This window comes from Microtus oregoni, unplaced genomic scaffold, assembly GCF_018167655.1.
Source record: "Microtus oregoni isolate MIOR12 unplaced genomic scaffold, Mior012 000010F_ref0000083, whole genome shotgun sequence".
In the NCBI taxonomy this organism is placed as follows: domain Eukaryota; kingdom Metazoa; phylum Chordata; class Mammalia; order Rodentia; family Cricetidae; genus Microtus; species Microtus oregoni.
In genome coordinates, this window is record NW_024543069.1 from 54,974,204 (window position 1) to 54,998,926 (window position 24,723).

General features: G+C 44.2%; 1 protein-coding gene across 2 annotated transcripts in view; it reads left to right on the forward strand.

The window, feature by feature from the left end:
- Pard3b (par-3 family cell polarity regulator beta) overlaps positions 1 to 24,723 on the forward strand; it is a 1,021,419-nt gene that overhangs the window by 957,152 nt on the left and 39,544 nt on the right. The gene's annotated exons all lie outside the window — the stretch shown is intronic.

Consider the following 24,723-nt stretch of genomic DNA (forward strand, 5'->3'; position numbering starts at 1 on the left):
TAAAGGGAGAAAATAGTATATCACTGCAATTGAACATGTCAGGAAGAATATTGGATACTGAATGGAAACCCTAAGCCATTGCTATAAAAATGGTATTGAACATCCTGCACCAAGCTTAGAGACAATAAAATGGTAAATCCTGTGTCCTAGAAGATTCCTGAGAGAAAGGGCAGGTGGGTCTTAACCTTGGAGCTTCAGGGAGGTGTCAAAGAACAAGAAAGAAACGTGAGCCTGGAAGGTGTTTCAGAAACTGACTTGTCCTCCAGGCAGTGAGCGAATGTTGCTAAGAGGCCCAGATAAGTAGGGAAACAGAAAGAACTTCGTGGGAAAAGTTTGCTTGGCCAAGCTGACCTAACTTGATCCTCGTATGCTGTAAGGAGACACCTCTGAAAATGAGATACAATTCACAGAGGTTGGGGTTGTTATCTGAGTGGTAGAGTCCAGTCTTGCTAGTCTACAGTCAGGAGCACATGACAAAGAGGGACCTTTCCAAGATGCCTTACAGCCCCCATCCATGGGAGTCTGATAAGTTGTGAGTGTGAGCACTCGTGATCTCAGAAAGGAACAAAGAACAGCTAATGCCAGCCACCAGCCTGAAATAACTGAGTCTCACCTTAGAGGGGGCAGACGAGGCTTCGCTGTCATGGGAGCTGAGCTGCAGAGCGGTTTACTCAGAGATGCAGTTGCTCTTGAGTGACATGTGGACTCTACTTCTGCAGGTGAAGTGTCAAAAATAATATCCTGAATTTTGTGTCAACCACAGCCTAGGTGGCCCTCTGTTCTTAGGAAAAGTATGTTAGGGCTGGAGAGATGGCACATTGTTTAAAGTGCTTGCCACGTAAGCATCTAGCATGAGGACCAGAGTTCAGATCCCCCAGTACCCAGGAAAGTGGCAGGTGGGGTGGTGTCCTACCTGAAGTTGCTCCACTCCTACGGCAGAGGATCTCTGAGGGAGCTGGCTAGCTAGACCAGCTGTAACTGCAAACTCTGGCCTCAGCTGAGATACCCTGCCTTAAAGAGGAAGATGGACTTCAAGGAAGAACCCCCCATGCCAGCTTCAGGCCCTACCTGCACATGAACAGATGTGTGTGCACCCACATAAGTGTATTTACGCACATACGTGCACACGCATGCACGCCTGTGCATGCACACACACATGCACCCCACATACACAAGGAAAATATGTTTGTGTTCAAAAACAATAAAGCCTTATATTTACCAGGGCACCAATTTTTAACATTTTCCGTGGTCAGATATAGGAAGTACAGGCTTTAAAATGTTTGATGCAGCTGTATTTTATATATCTCCCTGTTTCCTTTATATGTTATCATGTAAGGTTTTTTCCCCCTCATCTTTGCTTAGTTTCCTGCCCCTGTTTTTTTTTTCCCTTGGCTTAGCATTTTGTTTTCATTTTGAAAAATGGAGTCATTTCCAAAACTCATTTGAAATATAAGGTTTCCGGTGTTCACTGTTGAAGTCTATGGAAATTGTGGTTAAGGCAAAGAAAGGAGTAAATTCTTAGGGGAAGTGGAGAGAGGAGGGGAAAAAAATCATTTTAATGTCTTCCTGGCTAGCTTGCATCCTGAATTTAGAAAATGCTCGTGTGTGTGTGTGTGTGTGTGTTTATGTGTGTGTATGTGTGTGTGTTTATGTGTGTGTATGTGTGTGTGTATGTGTGTGTATGTATGTGTGTGTGTGTATGTGTGTGTGTATGTGTGTGTATGTGTGTGTATGTATGTGTGTGTGTTTATGTGTGTGTGTATGTGTGTGTGTTTATGTGTGTATGTATGTGTGTGTGTTTGTGTGTGTGTATGTGTGTGTATGTGTGTGTGTATGTGTGTGTATGTGTGTGTATGTGTGTGTATGTATGTGTGTGTTTATGTGTGTGTATGTGTGTGTGTATGTGTGTGTATGTGTGTGTGTATGTGTGTGTATGTGTGTGTATGTATGTGTGTGTGTTTGTGTGTGTGTATGTGTGTGTATGTGTGTGTATGTGTGTGTATGTGTGTGTATGTGTGTGTATGTGTGTATGTATGTGTGTGTGTTTATGTGTGTGTATGTGTGTGTGTATGTGTGTGTATGTATGTGTGTGTGTTTATGTGTGTGTGTATGTGTGTATGTGTGTGTGTATGTATGTGTGTGTTTATGTGTGTGTGTATGTGTGTGTGTATGTATGTGTGTGTGTTTATGTGTGTGTGTATGTGTGTGTGTATGTGTGTGTGTTTATGTGTGTGTGTATGTGTGTGTTTATGTGTGTGTGTATGTGTGTGTGTTTATGTGTGTGTGTATGTATGTGTGTGTGTTTATGTGTGTGTGTGTAAATCAAAAACACGGAAATAACATTTAAAGTTCTCTAACTCTCACTCCCTTATTAATTCCCCTGTTCTAGGGATCACTTGCGGTGTAGAGAGGGCCCCGAGGATATGGAGGTAGACATGGTCCCAGTCTGTCCTTGGGATGCTGTTTGGTGAAGGGAGCAAGCAGTAGGTGTTTTCTGATCAGATGATGTGCTCAGAGTACCAGCTATTAAGACAAAGGCCTGTAGGTTTCCAGTTCCTGTTTATTTTCCCTAATTAGCCCTGAAATGTCCCATTATGGCTGACTCCAAACAAGTCTGCTTAGGAGTAAACACTGCTGGAGGAGTTTGGTCACAAAGACAGTGTGGATGCTGTTTGTGGTGCAGGAGCTTTCAGGGCAACGGATGAATTGGCAAAACCCTGCCAGCTCTGAGACATCAGTGTGGCGACTGGAAATAATGCTGGCACCAAGTCCCTTCCCACACACAATGGCAGGCCTGATTAGCCACACGTGCAGCCTCTGCGGCTGCCTTGCAGACAGAAGAAGCCACGATGGAGCGCAGACAGATGTGCCAGAGCACCTGGACACCGGGGCTGTAGTGAGGGAGGCAAACCCAAGTCTCCGTTTGGGGATCCAGAACGAAACCACACAGTTCCCTCTTGGGCTAGGGGTGCTGTCCCAGGGGCCCATGTTTGCCCAGGGAGAAGTAGAGGTGAGGAGACACCTGACCTGCTGGCACCTGAGGTGTGCAATCTGCCAGTCCTGCCAAGAACCTGTGATATGGTTTTCTCCATCCCTGCCTGGGGATTCTCCTGTCCTCTTAACTGAATCACAGTAGCTCCCTGCTCTTTCCCATTGCCAGGGGTGAGGGAAAAACAGATCTTTAAACACAAGGTTCTTTGTTATCACAAAAACAGGAGAGTTTAAATATTTGTGGAATTAATTTTTTCAATTAAAGATAGGACTAGGTCATCTACGGAAAGCCACTGGCCGTCATTACAGAGGATCTAGTCTGCCGCTTGCTGATGTCAAAGGAGTTTTTTAAGGTGAAGTCAGTAACCTTGACTTATATGTCAAATTTGGAAACATGGATATAAAATGCATTCTCATCTAGGGGTTCATTCCTCAGCTTTTGGGGAACTCCATCATCTTTAAAGCAAGCCTGAGCAGGCGGCTGTCTAACTAAATGACACCACACAAAAATAAGGCAGAACCCTGGCTAGTGCGGGCAAAGACAATTCCTGGCGCTGGGTAGTTAGGAGCTTGCCTGAGGCTAAGGGCTAAGCAATGTTAAGTGTTATTGTTAAGCAATGTTAAATCTTCTGCCTCCAAAGGAAAATGACTTTATTTCTTTTCTCCTGAGGCTGCTGTTTCTGGAAAGCTGGGTCTGCTTGTAATACAACCTCATTAGCAAACCCCAGGCCTTGACTGGGGCCAGTCTTGCCAGCCTATAGAGTCTCAGTTTTCTTCCGTAGTAAACAATGAAATCAGCATCCCCTTAGTAACAATGAAATCAGCATCCCCTTAGCAACAATGAAATCAGCATCCCCTTAGCAACAATGAAATCAGCGACCCCTTCCTCTGGCCTGACACAAATCATTACCCACCCACTTACTGGGAGTGAGCGTTGCTTTCTGGGCTGTCCTAACAAGTAAACACCAACACATACATTTCCACTAAGGGCTTCTTTCCCACTCCAACCTACCAGCCCCTTCCAGTTCTCCCAGACTCCACTCTCATTTCACAGGCCCCCCAGCTGTGGGCTTCTCTGTTCCCCCATCTCTGGAGCCTCCGTCATTCATTCACCTGACCCAGTCCTGGCCCCCTGGGATCCTATTATCCTCCTCCCTACAGACAGCTCCCCACATCACCACACGATGCGGTGCTGCTCTTCCAGGTTTGCAATCAAGTGTGAGGTCGTAAGAAATGAGCAAGACAGCAAGACACAATGCAGCTCATCTGCGGTCCCCTGTGCACGGAAAGTGGCTGGAGAAACTCATAAAACCCCTTTTATCAGTTCCATTCCAAAATTCACATCAGGCAGCACCAGCTGGGCCCCTGCTGCTGGCTAGCATTCCTTTGAATCATGTGATCAACTCCCTGGACTCTCCCACAGTGGATGTTCAGACCACGGTCTACCAAGATGACTAAACATTCCCAAGCCTTGTCTCTAGAGATGACCTCACTTCCTTTCCCTTACGACCCCAGGCATCTGACATTAGCCTCCACTTCTGCTCCCTGCAGCACAGTCTGCTGTCTTCTCCAGCACACACTTCCCACAGGAACCCAGGAGGGCCTAAGCTTGGAGCCAGACCACGTGCACAGCCGGGTTTAGTCACTCCACCTGTGTGGCCTTGGCCAGGAATCCAACTGCTCCAGGCTCTGCTCCCTCATCTGCAAACTGGGGATGACATGGGGGTCTCCATCTACTGGTGGCAGCATAAGGATCAAATGCATGACAGTAATGCAATCAGTGAATATTTCAGGGATTTTTTTTAGCTCATTTTTATTTGATCCCCATGGATGAGAGTTTCCTTTTTATAATGAAGTAAGCCCATTCTCACTGGTGCCTCTGGGACCTGGGAACACCGACTTTCCTTCTCTGGGCTTCATCTCTTCAAGCAGACCCCGCCCCCTCTGGCTTTCTTCCCTTTGCCTGTGATGGTAAACACAGAGGCTCACCTGCACCGCTTGCTGGATGTCCCTTCCACCCTGTGGGAGATGCAAGGTTCACACCTGCTTGGAGACAGGCTGAGGGTCCTAATGCAGAAATCATTGCTTGACCCTGGGGAAGTCCCAGGTGTCCCCACAATGGAGAAGAAGACAGCCTAGCAAACAAATGTGATTTAGGGTGCCAAGCTGTGCTAACAGTCTAGGGGACAGTGGTTCCTATAGCTGGAGGATTCCTACAGCAGGTCCACAGTGTTGAGTTGGGTCTAAAGAAGAAGACAGGGCCTCCTCTATCCAGCAAGATGTAAGGACAGGTCTAGGATCCTACTCATGGTAGAAGGCTAAGCATTGCCACTCTAGCTGCTGGAGCAGCACCCTTTGCTCCTGGAAGGATCCCCAAATACGTTACCTAGATCTGAGCACCGTTGGTTCAGGACAAGGAAGACAGATGTACTATTCTAGGGGCATATAGCTAGGGAGGGCGAGACCATCTCCATAACCCCGACTTTTGTCCTCAGCCTCCCGACCTCCTCATACGAGGTCCACATTTCCTAGAGAAACATGACCTGTAAATGCTGCTCCTATTCCCACGGGACACTGCAGCCTCCCTCAACAAGGCTTCTGATCACACTCTGGTCCTTCCACCTAATTCCACTGCTGCTTCCTTGGTGTAATTATCTCCTATGTCTCGAAGGATTCCGTTCTAATCACAGTGTTAACAGTGGAACAGCTAACCTCCATACCTCTCTCTTGCTGAGACCATGATCACAACTCTCTGCTTCACACATCCATCTTTGCAGCAGGGAGCTCCCATGCCAAATGTAAGTCCTCTCTATCATTTGTCTGTCTGTCTGTCTCTGTTCCTCCCTCTCTCCTCCTCTCCTTTATCTCCCATAGTATTTTCCCCAGTCCTCCACACTACCATTCTAAGCACTGAATTATAGAATTCTCCACTGCCGTGTTCTGCTCTCACTGGACTAAAATTCCTACAAGTGAGAGACGTTGCCTTATACTCACTATTATTTGCTCCCATCCCTAGATGCAGGCCCCTACATATAGTGGGCTCTTAATCCATTGGTATAAAGATGAGCATACATTTGTTTTCATTCAAGTAATTTAGGAGAGAGAAATTCTCCAGAGCTTTCTCGACAGTCTGTCTTAAGACTGTTTTCCAATATAGTAAAGATTTCTCCATGAGAATGTCTCTTTTTCCTGGAATCAATACAAGTTCAGACTTCTAAACGGTTAACTCTTCATAGCATTTACTGTGTACCAGGTACCTTCCTAAGCACTTTGCATGGATTGACTGACTGGCAATACCCACTTTGACTCAGTAGCAGTCCTGCCCTTACCATCTGCTCATGGGCAAGGGCTCTGGGTTAAAGATAGTAAATTGCCCGAGTTCAACAAGGAAGTAACAGAGATGGGAACTGAACCCGAGTCATGTGCCTGCCAGTCTGCAGAGTTAACCACTGCAGCTCAATTTTCCTGGCCGTGAAACTCCCTTACATTATTTTATCATCGGTTTCTCTCCCTCGCTAAACTGTAAGTGCCTTTAAGGACAGGGACTGTGTCTTATTCATCTTCGTATATGACACAGAACATTCCTAATATCCAGGTTAAGTAATGCCTTTCAACCATCTCTGTACTACTGTCATAAAATCAATTCCTTCCTCCTTCCCATGGGCCCTTCATTTGAAATATGAACAGTTTAATGTGTAATTGCTAGATGAACATTAAGCAATATACTTTGCCTACCAAAAAGAGAATCCTGTTTTGTTAGAACGCTCCTGAGACTTGAAATAGCAATGTCTGCAAATTGGTACTTTGGTTCTTGAAGATTAAGAATAATATCTTCTCAAAAGGAAAAAGATTATACAAATGCTTTTGGCAGAACGTTGTATAGAGAGCTCTCTCGTGGAGAAAAAGAACCCATCTCCCAGGGCGGATGAAGTACCACCGCAGCCACATCCACTCTGTAGTCCCACTGCTGCCCTAGCCCCTACAACAGACATTATTTGGGAGGAAAAACTGTATCCTTAACATCTCACGCAGCTTTCGGCTGGGCTGTGTGATGAGGTGCAACCACTAGAGTTGATTTCGGATCAAATGAGCAACTTTAGAAGGAGGAAACAGCCTATTCTTTCTTCCTGGGACCCCAAAATAAATTTGCTTCTAAGTATGTTCCCAAAGTTTTCAAATTGGGTATAATTATATTCCAATCAGAAGCCTCCAGAAGAGTATCTACTGTCATATTCCAGCCCATTCATTTAGTTGATTTCAGCTTTCTTGCCTGGGTTTGCCTTTGTCTGTCCTCAGGAAGTCCCCCATCCCAAGGTCATGGCTAGCTGGGACATCCTCTGCTCACTGTATTCTATCAATCCCAACAGCAACCCCTGGGACACTCCCTGACATTTCGTTCCATTCTGAAAGGCTCTCCTTTGCAGATTCCTCTGTCTTCTTCTCCTGTGGCTTCCGCTCTGCTTGCTGATGAGCTCTCTTTGCCAACCTGGCATTAGCAATAGCACTTGCTCTTTAAATTGCAGCAACATTCAGGCTCTGTAAGTATTTCCATCAGTGCCACATTAAGGGTCTACACCTGGAGATAATCCAGCTCAATCGTTCAATGAAAACTTGAGCAATCGGCACATTGGGTGTATATGGAGATAGGGTTGGTCATCTGAGTCTCTAAGCACCATAACTGATGACTCTGTGCCACACGCCAGCTTGTCAGATCACATGCTGTGTGGGCAGATATGGACTGCTCCTAGCAGTCATGACGATGGGATGCTTTCCCAGAATCTGGGCCGATTCAACTCAAATACTACTTCCCTAAAATCCTTAATCAGACACTGAATTATGGCCTTTCTCTAGACATCATTCTATTGGGGCAACTTTATCTCTGGGACCTAACTTACCACCAGAGACCTGCTGGGCTGTGAATGAGACCGCTATTCTATATGCAAGAATGCTAAGACACTACATAAACCTGTATAGATGGAATCTTGCACCATGGCCTTTGACGGAGTTTAATGCCTTTTGAAAGTCAGTTGTACGTCCTCCTGCGCCCCTCCTGTGACACACCCTCCTATACCCCCTGGCCTGATCTCTCTCATCCGTTCTGGACAAGTTCACTGTTTTGAAGATCTGGTCTTTGGTCTCCCTCCCTAGTGGCGTGGACTGCCTGTTTGAACGACCTCTGACACTTCCTCAGTCTTAATGCCAAGGACAAAAAATGATGAATTAGCAGCAATTTAATTCTTTGTGAGATGACTGTGTGCCCAATGTCAACTCAAACTTCCTGAAAATGCAAAAAGCTCTTGCATGGAATGTCGCTTTAAGATGCCAAACAGCTGAGATCAAGGGTTAATGCTACTGCCATATCGTTTTGATGTCACTTAGTTCCTCAGATAAAAGTCCATTTTAATCAAACTTTTCATCATTTCCTCATAGGCAATATATCCTTGATGCCAGTTAGAGTATTTGATATTAATTATTCAGTCGAAGGCCTCCATTATGAGTTTAGTTGGAATATTTGTGATTTAAAACATGTTAAGACCCATTACAGTACTAATGTTCCCAAAGTAATTTTAACTGAATCTTGATGGGCCATATATTAAATTCTATACTTTTTTTTTTTACTTTTTGTCTCATTTTCCATAGCATATTCTAAACTGTTGCATATTTGCTGGCTAAGTACTCTTTTCAGGGGAGGAGTATGTGCCTGCAATTTCAAGAGTGCCAAATCTAACATTACCTTGGACTTGAAATATGCTAAGCTGGGTAAGCTGGCTTCCATGTTTTCCCTCTTGAATGTATTTTAAGGGGTGTCAGCATTTCCTTCCCACGTCTCCAGCCAACAGTAAGGAAGGTTGTTTTGTGCATAGGCATCTGCTTGGTTTAGGCTGCTGCTCTCTCTCATGTCTCATGTTCCTTGGTAATTCTTGGTGTTTTCCTGTTCCATTACCATCTCACCATCTGCCTCCAGAAACTCATGCCCTGCGATTACGGTGGTGCTTTTCTCAAATGTACTGCCCTGTTCTGCACGGAGTGTGTGCTCTTGCTCTGCACCCACATCCTGCTTGCTTCTGATATAATGCCAGCGTTTTGTTAGTGTCCCTTGGCTCAAGTTCCTGAATTTGCTTTGCACAGGAATCCTTGTATTAACTTACTGCGTATAGGTGATTAATTCATCCTTGTGTCTGATGCAAGTATTTTTGCTGTCCGTACCATTTGATTATTTCAGATGACACAGCATCACTACAGCATGTGAGCATCCTAGATAAAACATCTGTGCCTAACCAATTGTGTGGATATGTTGTGTTAGTATATAGGAATCATTAGCAGTAAAACCCACTAGGTATGTTTCTCCTCTTTATATACCAATATCCACATGAAGCTATTTCAAAGATACCATGTCTATTCCTCAGCTAAGCCATAAACAGTTGAAGGTGGGGTGGTGGCAGGTATGTGAAATGCTTCAAGGACTAGTAATCTTGGTCATTGGTTTGTTTTCATAGCATGGTCTTCCTCCCCAGCTAGCTGGGCATTAGTCATTATGATGCTCATTTAGTTAACAATTACAAACTCTTCAAACTGGAAAAAGCAGGACCAGAATCCAAACTCATCTTTTTCTGCTTTCCAGAGCCTTTTCCGTTTCTTTTTCCTAAACCATTAACTCAAATCTCAATTGGTTAGAATGTTGTGCCTTCTTTTTTCCTTGCATATAGCTTGTTTATAGAATGGAAGATGGCCTAGGTCATTTAAAAATGTATCCATAAATTGGGGTGTAGAAGGGACAGAGTCCCTGCCTAGCATACTGGAGGCCATGAGTCCCCTGCACCAAATACATCCACATTCATTTGAACATCTTTCCAAAGAAACTGGAAGATGAGAAACCAACAAAATATAAGACAAACAGAGAATTTATGAGGGAAGAAGAGGATTTTTCAATGCTGGATAGCATAACGCTTATTCTTTTTTTTTTAACTTAAAAATTTCCACCTCCTCCCATTTCCCTCCCCCTCCTCCCCCTCCCTATAACTTTTATTCTTATATCACTATAATAGTCTTTCCCCAAGTAAAACCAACTCAACCATCTTTTCCTTATTAACCATTAAATTGTTCCTATTGGGAACAGATATGGGGAAGTGGATGGCTCTGGCTGTACAGAACGTAAGTACTCTGGACTCATGCACCAGGTCAGGGTTCCTAGACCCCAAATTTGACTTTGCAATACTCTTTTACATTGGGACTTGTAAATGGAACATTTGATGAATATCTATTATGTTCTAACTAAACGCTGTGGGGAGGATGTTGATTTAAACACGGCGCTTCATCCATTTCTTGTAATGTCTTGATGTTTGGATAAATAGAAAGACACTTGGGGATACAAAGTAACATGGCCAAGATTGTGGGCCTTGTTGTCTGTCTGCTACTTTCTACCTCTGAGATTTCTGCACTATGTCAGGTGTCTTCTTCCAGCCTCACTGGAAACAGTTTGGAGAGATGTATCCCATAACCATCCACAATGAGGCAGCCCTCCTGGTACTGAGCCTGTCCTAAACTAGCACAATAAATAACTCAGGGACATTAACAGGAACAGGTCCCTCGTAGGTATTCAAGATTACTACAAGCAGGACCCATGAACCATGGAGCCCCCATAGCATACGTGGTTAAGCACCCACCTACTTCTTCCTGCTGAATTACTTTTGTAACCATGCAGTTTTTTAGACACTGCCTCTGTGTTATGCAGAGTGGTTAAAAGTGTGTGAAATAAGTTGGTCCTACTTCAGCAGCTCTTGTAGCTGAGAGAGAATTCTTGATCCGTTCAGGGTGTGGTTCTGGCAGATCCTTGAGGAGATTTGGCTAAGATGAAAATACCAGATCACTGTGGGAGATTTGCTTCAACCGACTCTGCTACTTCAAACACTGGTAAGGGGGATTGGCAGTGGATTGCCATGGCGGTGCCACAGGCGCCCATCTGTGCCCTCGTTCTCACGTGGCACAGGCCCCAGGGCCTCAGTCATTATGCTGAGAACACCTTGGTCCAACGCCATCATTTCCAGCAAAGGCAAACATTTGTAGTACAAATGGAAAAGGGGTTGGTACAAAAAAGAGCAGCTTCCAGAGTGCATTCTGGCTTATATTCCAAGTCTTCAATTAAGCCCAGACAGAAGTGGCTGGGGCTGGTCCCAACAGACCATTGTCCTGTGCCACAATTAGTACAACTGACCCTTGTGGTTGAGTGTGGAATGACACGTTAAGTAGGTGGAGACCCAGCAATTCTCATTGGCCATGCTCCACCAAGGGTACTCTGAGGCATCATTAGTCCCCTTCAAAACCGGCCCCGTGCTTGGAAGTAGACAGGGTGGTGACTGCTTGGAGGTTTCTGCCTGCTAATTGCCTACATGGAGAGGAAGCAAATGCAGACCCACGTCCAGAAATGATAGCGTCTGACAGCCTGGTTTTTACAAGAAACTAGAAGGAACTGTAATTGTTCTAGCGGGAGGTTAAGATGGAAAATAAGCATGTTGCGCTATTTTGAGAAGGCATTTGCTGCAGTGAAATTCTCTTCCTGGAAGCATTCGTGTAAATCCAGAATGGAGTTTGTATCGAGCTTCTCATACGTTTCCACTGGAATGCTGGTGCCTTTGATGATTTATGCTAAATGATCTGGACTGTGGGATGACCCTGTACAATACTTCTAACATCAAAATCAAATCCATGTATAAGACAGAGCCTGTAGCCAGCACATTATATGAGTAACTTCCCGGTGTGCTGCCTTCACTGGGGCATAGACACTGTGAAGACTGCCTGCTGTGGCCAGTTACAGTCACATAGGTCCACCCCTCATCAACCGCTTGGAATCCTCTGTCCGTGTGATCTCTTCTTTCATATTTACTTACATTGGTAATTATAATAATGAGGATGTTGATGATGATGATGATGATGATGATGATGATGATGATGATGGTGATGATGGTGATGATAATGATGATAGCAGGAACTATGGTGATAGGTGACAGGCAACTTTATCAGCCCAAATAGATGAGCTAAGAGAGGAGCTGACCTGTCCTTCGTCCATCACTCAATAGCTGTTACTGAGTGCTCGCTAAGTTCATGTGCCCTGTGAGCCCGGAGAGAACCACAATAAGCCCAGAAGGGCACGGCTCCTCTCCCATAGTATTTATAGTCAAGTGAAAAACAAAGTAACTAATCAATAAAAAATAAATGGGAAATTGCCACACTGCTCAGCAAAAAAAAAAAAAAAAAAAAAGGACAGATGTATTATTCCAAAAACATAACGTGAATTTGGACTAATTAGAGAAAGAGACGTAGAAATGCATCATCTTCTAAAGGAGGTTAAGAAGAAGAAATAGAACGTGTCAGGCCGAGACAGCATGTGTTGTGGCTAGGAGGAGGCTTGGAAACAGAGCTGGGAAAAAGCTGTATGGCTGGAATAGAGATGGTGAGAACAGAGCAGGCGAAGCAGAAGTCAGATTATACGTGGGCTAGAGAGTGCTTTTTATATTTACTCGAAGATTAATTAGAAGCCGCGGCTGAGTTTTAAATAATGAGAGGATGGAGTCAGACATGGCTTTGCAATCTTGTCTAGCTGCGGGGTGAGAACCGAGGCGAGCAAGCTGGCGAGGGTGCAGGGCAGTTGGGAGGGATTTATAGCAGCTCAGAGGAGAGCCGCTGGAGGTCCACACAAGGGTGGGGGTGCTGAGGACAGAAAGGCAGGAGGATGGTGGGGGAAACACTGACAGTGCAAGATGCTGGATCATAGTGGGTGCGGTGGGGTTCGTGTACCCCCGTGTTAAGAATAAATCTGCACACAGTTGCTGGAAGGTAGTGATTGCCACACCTGGAGAGGAAAAACACCGAGAGAGGAGAAGGCTGTGAAAGATCCTGAGTGCGGGTTGGGAGGTTTGAAGGGTCCTTCATCCCTTGCGATGCTGGAGACAGAGCTTCACGTGGATAGAAAGTGCAATGGCTGATCAAGGACGCTACCCAATGTATATTCATGAAAACTGAACCAAGTCCCCGGGGCATACCAGGGAAAGGTGATGTGATGAAGTGCAGAATCTCATCCTCAGAATGCAGAAAAAGAGGCAGGTGGATGGTGTGACCCCCAGAGGCCTGGGCACTAGCCTGTGGCTATGGCCTGCCATCACAGTTTGTGTGGACAGAAAACCTTATATAGCGCTGTCTCTGTAATTTTATTCTGGAAGTAATATTTTTCTCAAGTAGGAAGAATTGAGGACTTAATGTCATCTGGCATTTGGTGACTAAGCTTAGCTCTGGCCCCATTTGGCCTAATCGTGAGGGTAAGAAAGAGAGTGGTAGTTATTTAGCTGTGTGCACTGTGTTTATAGAATTGAAGGTCCTTTTTCTGAAGAGCTATGTACTGGAGTGCGTGTGGATGAAGAGGCGCAAGCGTTCAGTTCACTCCGAAGTGGTTCGGAAAATAGCGTCACATCTACAGACTAAATGTATATGCAACTTCAAGTGTACGTAGAAGAGAGGAAGGAAAAGGGGGGAAGAATGGAAGAGAACGGCTAGGAAGAATACATGATAAAGTCGGTGGGGCAAAGTGTAAACAGTGGGTTTGAATAAAGGACGCAGAGCTGCTTGTACGACTGTCACGGTAGTACGTGAGTAGATGTCCCCAGAAATTCCCAGAAACCATTCAGAAGTTAAAACGTTCTCATTCTGGTGTGTTAAGCTGGGTTTCCATGCAAAAGTCCGCTCTGAGGCAGGGATCTTTGTGACGTGAACCCAGCAAACATCTAATACAGCGGGGATAGAAAGGGAAGAGAGTCCTTCAAGGAGGGGTTATCACTATTTTAGGGCCTTCCAGGACAGCATAGCCACCTCACCCGAGAGGCAGGGATGTTACGGTGTTTTTCTTTCAAGTTCCATTAGTCATCGTTGCCAAAGGGATTCTCAAGAGGTGCCAGCTCCCATCACCTCAGCCTGCCCTCTGCACCTCTGCTCAGAATAGTATCTGTAGACATAGGTGCTGGGATAATGGAGGGCCATAGCCCTGCTGCTACAGTGAGCAAGGTTCCAGAGTCAGCAATGAGCTGATGTCCAAATGGCCTCCCATGAAGGAAAATACAGAGTTATAAAGTCGCTACAGACTGTTCCAATATCTTCTGTTTATTTCTCGGGTCTATGGCTTGGTGGTAACCTGTGTGAGACACAACTGACCACCTTTTCCATCAGCAGAGCAGCAGGGATGGGCAATCCTGAATGAAAGCATTACTGAGTTCTCTTTGTTTTACTCAAATAAACAATTCATCAGAAGGATGGAAGGTCTTTGACAAGTTCACTTTATGTTAAGCATGTGCTCTAGACATCACCAAAATGGAGCTGCACCTCTGAGATGCTCCTGAGATTACAGGGAGCCTGGAAAATGGAGTTTGGTTTTAAGGTGTTTAACTCAAGCACATCCATCAATGAAGGATGGTGATCTAAGTCTCTATGTCAAGTACCCAGCACTGTGGTTTTCAATGCCCACATAGTAAAGTTTTGCATAGATTCCTGTGTACACCTCTGCTACAGTTGAAGAGCAGGTGGACTCAGTGACTATAACTACACACGAGCATATAACACTGGACCTGAGTTCTATCTGCAGACCCCACACTAAAAGCCAGGCATCGTGTTGCATCTGCAAAGGGGAGGCAGGAATAGGAAGATCCGCTGGGCTTGCTGCTCAGTTAGCCAACCAGTATCCAGATGACAAAGAGGCCTTGTCTCAAAAAGCAAGGTGGACAGCTCCTGAGGAGCAACACTGAAATTGTCCTGGCCACCACATTCTTCCCCTCATGTGGGCGCGCACACACACACACACAAACTTGATCAAATGCAGGGTTTCATCTTAGAACCTTGGTCCAAATTCTACAGTCTTACATCAGCATTAGTTGTTCTACTTAACTGTCCATGTTGTATCCATGAAGCCCAGAAATCAGTTACAGCCCAGTTCAGCTAAGATGAACTCTAAACCAGAAGTACTTGTCAGAAGTCAAGAAGGCTGCAAGATAAAGTCCTAATGTGTAATTGGCAGGTCAAAGAATGTGGATATATTTAAGTCACTCATATATGGTTAGACTGACCTTGAAAAGGGCTGTGCCAGCTCTACACCACTACCAGGACAAGTGATCTTCGAGAACCTATGTCAGGCCAAGCATAGCGGTGCTGTGTAGCAAACATGAGCACAAACTGTTTTAATTTTTATTGTATTTTACTCATAGTGAGAGTGGATATTCCTATTTTTTATCCAAGATGAAATTTCTTTCTTATGGTGGCTCTTCCCCTTGAGCCTCTTCCAGTGGATCTAATGTTCTGCATCATGGGCAAGTGGACTTGTTGTCATGCCCTATATCTTCTGGGCGACACATTCCTGCGCTGCTCAGCTCTAGTTCCTAGTAACTCGAGAAGGGCTCCTTAGGCACCGCCTTTCAATCACTGGAAAATGTCATTCATTCTGCTGGATCAGGAGAATCACCTACAGTAGCCATACTGATGGTTTTGAACGAGTAAATTTTATTAAATATACAGCAAGTCAAAGAAAAATAGAGAAACGCAAAGGCGGGAGGAAGGGAAGGAGAAATACTACAACATCATATTGGATATGGGCTGGGGAAGTTAAGGCAGTCAGCTGGGGTTCCAGACTGAGTGTTCTTCCCATGGCTGGACTTCTGGCTTCTCTTTCCCACCCCAGGCATTTTCATATCATGGGATATGCAACAGCAACCTCTGTTGGGAATAGCTTACCTCCTAGCTGTTCTCAAGGGCACCGTCTTTTAATCTTGGCCTCTTTTACTGTTCTCTTCCCTGCTTGTCACACACTTAGGGGGCCCAGCCCATTCCCAGACAAGACATCTTAGAAGACATTTGGTATAGAGATGCATGGTTCTGAAGTGGTGAGGACCAGTTTCCCTTCCAAAGTTGGCTTCTCAGCAAGCTCGATAGCACAGGAGAATGTAGCAATGTACATTAGACTTCTTCAGCTCTGGAAGAAAGGAGCTGCTGGAAGCCTTGTCTGGCAAGTGTAGGTGTTAATTTGGCTAAACCAAAAGGATTCTGAAAGTTGGAGATGTTCTTCATCTGGGGCCTGTGTGTGTCCAAACTGTCCACTGACTGGTTGCAGAGGATCATCAGGCTTTCTGAAATCACATGCCAAATGTTTTCTGAGTGACATTTTGCACACATTCCTACTAGAAATGGCAGGCCAGTGAGTTTTGTGACCCAACAAGTTTAAGATTTACCAGATTAGAGAATTTACTGCAGAAGCGTCTTTAAAAGGGTCGTTTTTTTCAATTCTCAAATTCGGATTCCTATGTGACTAATACCCTTTTGCCACAGATTGATAGGGACTTCAAAGAGTATTCAATTTGTAAAATTTTATGAAAACAGTAATATTCAAACAGTAGCTTTTGGGGCTGCAGGGTTTCTTTAGTATAAAAACTATATAATCATTTCAGCAAATGACCTAATTATGGTTCACCTTTTAGCCCCACACAGCAGTGTGTGCATGTACTTCTTCTATGAATATAGTCTTGACTTGTGTTTAAACACAGTGAAGACTTCCCAGCAGGCTGAATGACATCAAACTCTTGTTCGTGTGCCCTCACGTCCTCCCACAGAAGCACCTGCTTAGGCGTGAAAGCCAAATTTGTACAGGAATCAGTACTGCCTAAACAAGGAGTCACAAAGCTAGAGATGTCTCAGAAGGGAAAACGCATTCTGTGCAGGCATAAGGAAGTGAGTTTGGACCTCTTGCACACCCATAAAAGTCAGGTATGTTGTGGTATATAGTCTCATAACTCATCCTTGGGGACACAAAGACAAGAGGGTCCCAGAGATTCACTGGCCAGCTAGTCTAGCCAAAATGGTAAGCTCTGAGTTCAATGAGAGATTTGACTCTAAAATTAAGTGTAAAGCAATAAAGAAAGGCACCAAAGACAACCTTTGGCCTCCACCCCCACACAGGCACAGAGACACGAGCAAGCACACCTGTGTATTTCATGCACACACACACACAACATACACACAGAAACACCAAAGATAAATAACGTCCCCAGGAAGCAGGAAGGAAAGGAAGGATTCACAAGGGTGAGCAGGAAGCAAACTCCATGGGAACAAAAAGCATTGTGTGGATCCCACTGTAAATGACAACCAAGGAAAGTAGAATGTAACATTAAACCATAGCTGCCCTGCCGTAAACAAGTGAAGTAAAGAACCCACTTAACATATGGGGGACATTAAAATATATTTATATCCATGTCCGCATTGTGTATGGTTGCTTATGTGTCACTGGTGATATTTTACACTGAAAAGATACAAGACATTGCCTGCTGGTGGAGGGCAAATGTATTCTATTCTTTCCTAAAAGCCAAATACCCTCAAGTAAAGGATTAATCAATGGCCAAAAGCTGAAGAGCTGCTGCGTCTCTGCTCATAATATGGACCTGAGGCCTCCTCTAGCCTTATTTAAAAAAAAAAAAAAAACACATTTTGCCTAATAGTCGGATATGAATAAGAGAAGGGAGTTACACAAAACATCTTCAAAAAAACTCACCCTTTTTCATGTGAGTAATTTCAGGTGGCTAAAGATGAGACGGATGAACCTGAATGCAAAAAGCTCACTGTCTCGGGCAAATCAAGGTTAATGCTAAGTCATGTCACATAGGGCATTCTTACTGGAGAAGTCAAGAAGGCCGAGAGTCAAGTCAGCAGGCCCCGGAGTGTAGCTGCTGGACCACCTCATGCTGTCCCTAGGGGACCAAAGAAAATAGCTCAAAGAATCGACATCTAGAGTAAAACAAAAATAGCCAGATGTCCCAGAAGGCCCTCGTGGTATTATGAAGAAGGCTGGGGCAGGAATAACAAACAGCCTTTGGGTTTTATCAACCTTACTAATAAAAGTCAGTTGGATCTCCATTGAGAAGAGCAGTTGGTACAATACGGAAAGGTTTTAAAAACCATTAATTTCTTGAAATGAAACAGCTGGCCTTATTGGCTATTAAATAATGAGCCAGATTCTCCCCAGTGCCGAAGTCACCCTCTGGTAGTAAATTAAGCATTTAGGGAGGCACATTAACTCTTTAAGAAGATTAGAGTTCAATTTAGGGCACTTTATGCGTAGCAGGAACACTATAGGGAATCCGGCTGAAGCTAAGCAAAGAAAGGGTGAAGAGGAGATGAATTATGATGGCAGAGCTACCCCCACAGCTAGGGCTGACTGAATGACTCAGGTGCACACGGGAAATGGGAAAAGTTGAGTTGAGTGATGGTCCATCTATTGTTCTCTTGTTGGATGGGACCGTGAGGGCAGAGTTGAGCCTCCATTCGGGAAAACTTTGAGCTAAGCCTTGTCATATAGTGAGGAAGGAGAGGCCAATAAATGGGTGATTGCAATCAAGTACAGTAAGTGCTAAAATGGAATTCAAGATGGAGAGGAACATCATGTACAATGAGCTAAGGAGTTTACCCTACCAAAAAGGGCCCAACAGCTTGATTCTATTTGCACTGTAGAAAAGGTTCCTTGATAATTTCATGGAGAATCGCTGACTGAAGGGGAAAGAATGAAGTGGAGAAAGCAATGTGAAGGTGTTGGTATAATTCCTAGGAAAAATGCCAAATAACTCTAAGCTAAGCGAGAAATGGCAGAGACGGGAGAAAGGACTGTGCTGAACGGTGGCTGACTAGAGGGGCCCAAGAAGGTAGGAGTGAGGGCAAAGGTGGAGCTCCGAGTCCAGGGCTTGGGCAACAGCATCGATGAAGGCATCCGTTTCCTGGTGAAAACGTGATATGGAGACAGTTTGGGGCCCCAGAAGCATGTTGAGATGGCATACAGAGAACGAGACAGGATAGCTATGAATCATCTGCTAAGACTCACACGGGTGCACTAAAAAGAATCTGAGATTCATAATGTGGTACGATTCCTAGAAGTTAAATTGAATGTCTAAGCTAGTCTAAATAGTGTTTGGTTTTGTTGTTCTGATCTCTGCCTGAAGGGAGGGACTTCAATGATACTGATGTCTGTGAATGAGACCCTGTCATTATCAACCATTAAGACCATTAAAGGCGTGGGAAACGAAAAAGTAGAAATGATTGTCTCTAGGGTTAAAAAAAAAAAAGCCTTTTTCCTGGGAATATCAATAGTTAATAAACCACGGATCTGAATATCAGGCAGTGTGTGCTCTGTGCGAGAAGGAGAAAATTTCACAGGTTGTGGACTAGACAAATTAACAGTTCTCCTCTGTCAGCACCTAAAATCTATACCATGGCTTCTCTCTATGGTATGAGGCAAAACGTGCCAACAAATTGGCTTAGATGATCTCTCTGAAAATGTGGAAGAAATTATATACTGGAGAGAAAGGGGGAAATTCTTGTAAGTGTTGACAACCTCACCGCAGCGTAGCAAAAAAAAAAAAAAAAAAAAAAGTCCTTAAAGACAAACACTCGAATTTCAGAAATGCTGTTACAGAGGTATATGCTATAAGCTGCAAAAGTTGCATTTTTCGAAAGAAAACTGACATCAAAGTTGCCCAAACCAATAGCCCTTGTGGCAGCTTTGTGGTGAGAACCTCATGCTTTAGGAATTTGAAAAGCCTAAAATTAAAAGGGTGGAGAGTTCGTGCATTGCCGGAAGAGAATTTAGCAAAGACAACAAGACTAAACCTGGCCCTCAAGGGTTTTGCAAGTCATGGAGTCACCTCAGTTCCAGAACGGGGTTTCCAGGTAGAGCTTTGTGGGCTGCATGCGAGTGGCTGTCCACAAGGCCATCCTAGGTGAGTCCATAGACGACGAGCACAGACTAGTGTGCTCGCGCTCCTGCGGCGTCATCCCAAACAGACCGGAGCCAACTCCAAGGAGACCACTGTGTATGCCTGGTGATAAGCAACGCCACCTTTGTGGTTTTGTAGGGTGTGTGTATATAGGAGGAGCTACAAATGCTTGTGGAAATAGCCAAAGATAGACCTTGGTGTCTTTCTCAATCACTCTGTGCCTTTTTGTGAATAGTAAACTGTTATTATACAGTTTCATACATATACATTGTGTGTTTTAATTCCTCTTCCCCAACTTCTCATTTCTCTCTAGTCTCTAACACACACACACACACACACACACACACAAACACACACACACACATTCTCCTTCATATAAATATCTTATCCCCATTTACTAGTTTGGGTTCTCTTAAGTGTCCCATAGTTGAATCAGGGCTGTCTCCTAGAACCTGAGTTTGGAACTAACCCCCAGATCCTGGTGAGCATCACAGGATGCATGACTGGGATATCATACTTCCTTGGCTCCCAGAATCTGGGCATTACCAACAGATTAGGAGTATATACTCTGGCCTGATGGGTGCCTTCTCACTCCATACATGACTGTTAAGGACACCCAGCTTCTGTGGACCCAGTACCAGTGTGCACAGTTGTTATGAGTTCAAAGTATAGCTACTGAACTGATCTATTGGGAGCTCACCATGGCCAGCTGGACTGGGACTGCATAAGCATGGGATGAAACCGGACTCTCTGAACATGGCCGACAATGAAGGCTGATGAGAAGCCAAAGACAATGGCACTAGGTTTCGATCCTACTGCATGAACTGGCTTTGTGGGAGCCTAGCCTGTTTGGATGCTCACCTTCCTGGACCCGGATAGAAGTGGGAGGACCTTGGACTTCCTGCAGGGCAGGGAATCTGGACTGCTCTTCAGTCTCGAGAGGGAGGGGGAATGGAGTGGGGGGAGGGGGGGAGAGGAGTGGGGAGAGGGGGAAAGGAGTAGGGAGAGGGGGAGAGGTGTGGGAGGAGGGGGAGGGAAATGGGAAACAGGGAGGAGGCGGAAATTTTTTTCAACAACTAAAAAAATAAATAAATAAATAAAATAAAGCAAAGTATAGTTACTTTCTGGTATATGTCGGAATTAGTAAAAATTCATGGACTTAGATGCATCTTCATAGTTACAGATATAGAGTTTAAGAATGATATTTCTTGGTCTTGAATGTCTATGATTATATCTTGTTTTCTGTTCCAATAAGGACTCAAAACAGGGAGGCATTCAAATCTACAGGAGCTAGAAGGAAAAAAAAAACACCACTGAAAAGTTCATCAGGGAGATGCCTTGCTGAAGGTAGTATTTACAGACTTGAAAACAACCGTGGGCCCTGTGAAGAAAGGGTCATCATGTCCTTTTCAGTTCACAAACGCCCTTAGTGGAAGGGGAGAGAAAACCACCACCCACTTCTTAGACCATTTGGTGCCGATAACGGAGCCCCATGATACATTTCTCCCTAAATTCTGTTTTGAAGAGACTTAGAAACCGCACAACAAAAATAAATGAAAGCTACAGAGAATCCTCGTGAATCCCCTACCCCCATGTGTGCATGCCACCTCGCCATTGTCGACATCCCCCAGCAGAGTGGTTCGGTTATGATGACTGATAGCGGTACATTGGCTTCATAAGCAGCCACAGCCCCTGCTTTCTGTTAAGGTTCCCTTCTGGTATTATGCCGTCTATGGATTTTGACATAGGTACAATGACACACATGGACCACTGTGATGTCATACAAAGTAGCTGCGTTACCCTAAAGTTGTCTGTCTTCATCCTCCACCTACCCCCGTCTCTGACGACTAGTGATCCTCTTACTGTCTTCGTAGTTGTAATCCTGAATGTGACATGGTTGGATTTGTATAAAATAGAGGGGTGGTTCTCAGTCTTCCTAATGCTGTGACCCATTAATACAGTTCTTCATGCTGTGGTGACCCCCAACCATAAAATTATTTTTGTTGCTACTTCGTAACTATAATTTTGCTACTTATGAATCGTAATGTAAATATCTGTGTTCTCCAATGGTCTTAGGCAACTCCTGTAAAAAAAGTTGGTCCATTCCCAAGGGTCACAGCCCACAGACTGAAAATGGTGGGCGATTTATTAATATGCATTAAAGTTTCCTGCATTCTTTAATTGCTTGATCAGCCAAGGTTGACTAGCATTCTGTTGTGTGGCTACATCAGTTTGTGTAACCATTCACCTACATCTTGGTTTTAGCTGCTTCCAAATTTGGGCGATTAAGAACCAAACTTCTGTATCTGTGTGCACAGTATGTGAGAGCCTTAGTGCTCACATCCCGTGGGCGGACTCAGAGGAACAAGATCACTGGATCTTATGTGGGAACAAGCTTAACTTTGTAAGAGACCACCATTCCACCTCCCAAAGGGGATGAACTTCTGCATTCCAGCAACATGGAGCATTCTGCGGTTGGTGTCGGGATTTGGCCATTCTTGTGGGTGTGCCATGGTGTCCATTATAGACGGCAGGGCATCCTCTCATGTGTCTGCTATCTGTGTATCTTCTCTCGTTTGTGGCTGTTAACATTTGAGCCCTTTTTTCAAACTGTGTCTGGGGAATCCCTTGTACATTTGGCTATCAGATGTGTCTTTTGAAAATATTTCCTCTCAGCATGCAGCTTCTCTTTTCATTTTCTTGACGGTGGCTTTCATAGAGCAGAATCTTTTTGTTGTATTTTTTAATGAACCCCAGCTTATCAATTTTTTCTTTCCTGCCTTATGTCTTTGGTTTATCTAAAAAAAATCACTACCTTGTCTAAGATAATCTATCTTTTATTTTATCTTCTACAAGGCTTAGAGTTCTGTATTTTGAATTTATGCCAATGATCCGTTGTGATCTGATGTTTATGACAAGTGTGAGGTCTGAGCATAGGTTCAGTCATGCTGTAGACAGGTGTCCTGTCCTGAGTGTAGGTGGTCATGCTGTGGACGGGTGTCCTATGCTGAGTGTAGGTCTGGTCATGCTGTGGACGGGTGTCCTGTCCTGAGTGTAGGTCTGGTCATGCTGTGGACGGGTGTCCTATGCTGAGTGTAGGTCTGGTCATGCTGTGGACGGGTGTCCTGTCCTGAGTGTAGGTGGTCATGCTGTGGACGGGTGTCCTATGCTGAGTGTAGGTGGTCATGCTGTGGACAGGTGTCCTGTCCTGAGTGTAGGCAGTCATGCTGTGGACGGGTGTCCTGTCCTGAGTGTAGGTCTGGTCATGCTGTGGACGGGTGTCCTATGCTTTCAGCACATTTTTTAAAGGCTACCTTTGGTCCATGGTATTCATTTGGTCCTTTGACAAAGGCCAGGTGAGTATTTTTGTCATTCAATTTCTGGGATTTTTTTTTTCGTCCCATGTCATTGGCCTGTTTATCTCTTCTTTTGCCAGTACCACACTGTCTTGATTCCTCAAACTTTATGGTAAATTCTGAAGATCATTAGTGTCAGTCCTCCACATTTGTTCTTTTTCAATATTTTGATGGCTGTTGTTCTAAGCATTTTACTTCTGCATATAAACCTCTTAATCTGCTTATCACTATCCACACGGGAACTCTTTGAGGTTTGGACATCTTAGTTCTTTCCTGTTGCTGTGGTAAGATACCCTAAGAAAAGCCACAAGGGAGAAAGACTCACAGGTTAAGGTTCTATCCCAGCAAGGTTGGGAAAGTCACAGAGGCAGGGTCTTGAAACAATTGGTCATTTTTCATCTATAGTCTATCCTCTCCTTATCAGGACAGATGTTCTCATCCAGTTGGATCAGATAAACTTCTGTATGTCAGGTTGCTGTGTATAAATTCCGAATTATAATGTAACATCTAGAGTCATTCAAAACAAGAGGTGTGTGCCTCTTATCAATTAAGTAAGTATATGCACTCAAAGAACAAGACAGCCAGGCTATCCTCATTTATACACTTGTGGTATTTATAAAGGTATGTGTTCTACTCCTTGCACAGCTTAAGGGATTGACTTAAATGCCAAGAGAATGAAGACAAGACAGACACATATATCTAGATACAGAAAAGTTGGTATCAGTTGGTAAAAGGTCAGGAATGGAGAAGCCACAGGTGTTTATTGTATACGGTTAAACAGGGAGGCAGGGTTGTTGGATAGAGCTCAACAGAAACACCATGCTTATAGTGTACAGCTGAACCAAGAAGGCAGCGTTAGCTAAGCCCAGTGAGAGCAGTCTCTATAAGGAAGCAGTCTTTGAATTGTAAACAGCTGGAATAGAAGGCTAACCTGAGGAAGGCTGGCCATCTCTCTGAGCTTCAGCCAGAGAAGGCTTGGCTACTCTCATAGGGATGAAGCATTGGCTCTCTGGCATGTTCGTACCAATGACAGCAGCACACATTCACTCAGGATTTCCTCCACTTCCCACAATCAAGTATCATTCATCCGTATAAAGAATAAAATGCTTTCAGGAAAGTTCATGGAACTGGAAGATACCGTGTTAAGTGAAATAAACCAGGCTGAGAAAGACAAGAAGCGCATGGTTTTTTTTCTCATGCAAGGAGATGAAAAAAAAATGTTTTTATCTGTTAACAGAAGCAAGACTAGGAATTCTTAGGAAAGGTGAAGGGAAACAAATGGAAGTTGGAGGAAAAAGGTTTAAAAAAAAAGAGTAAACATAATCAAAACATGGTATGTAAGCATATATTGAAATGAAATACATCCATTTGTGCAATTGATATGCATAAACAGCTATAAATAAAAGTGAACCTCACAAAGTTAGGGAAAGCACACCCATATTCCTCACAATCATTCCACCACGTGCAGAGAAAGCAGTGTACAGTACTGCCGAAGGGCATAGTGAAAGTCTGTTAAATAAATATAAATAAACTGTCTACATCCTTATAGGTCAGAGCAACTAATGTAAACTCGAGTCACAAGATTAGATGATGAG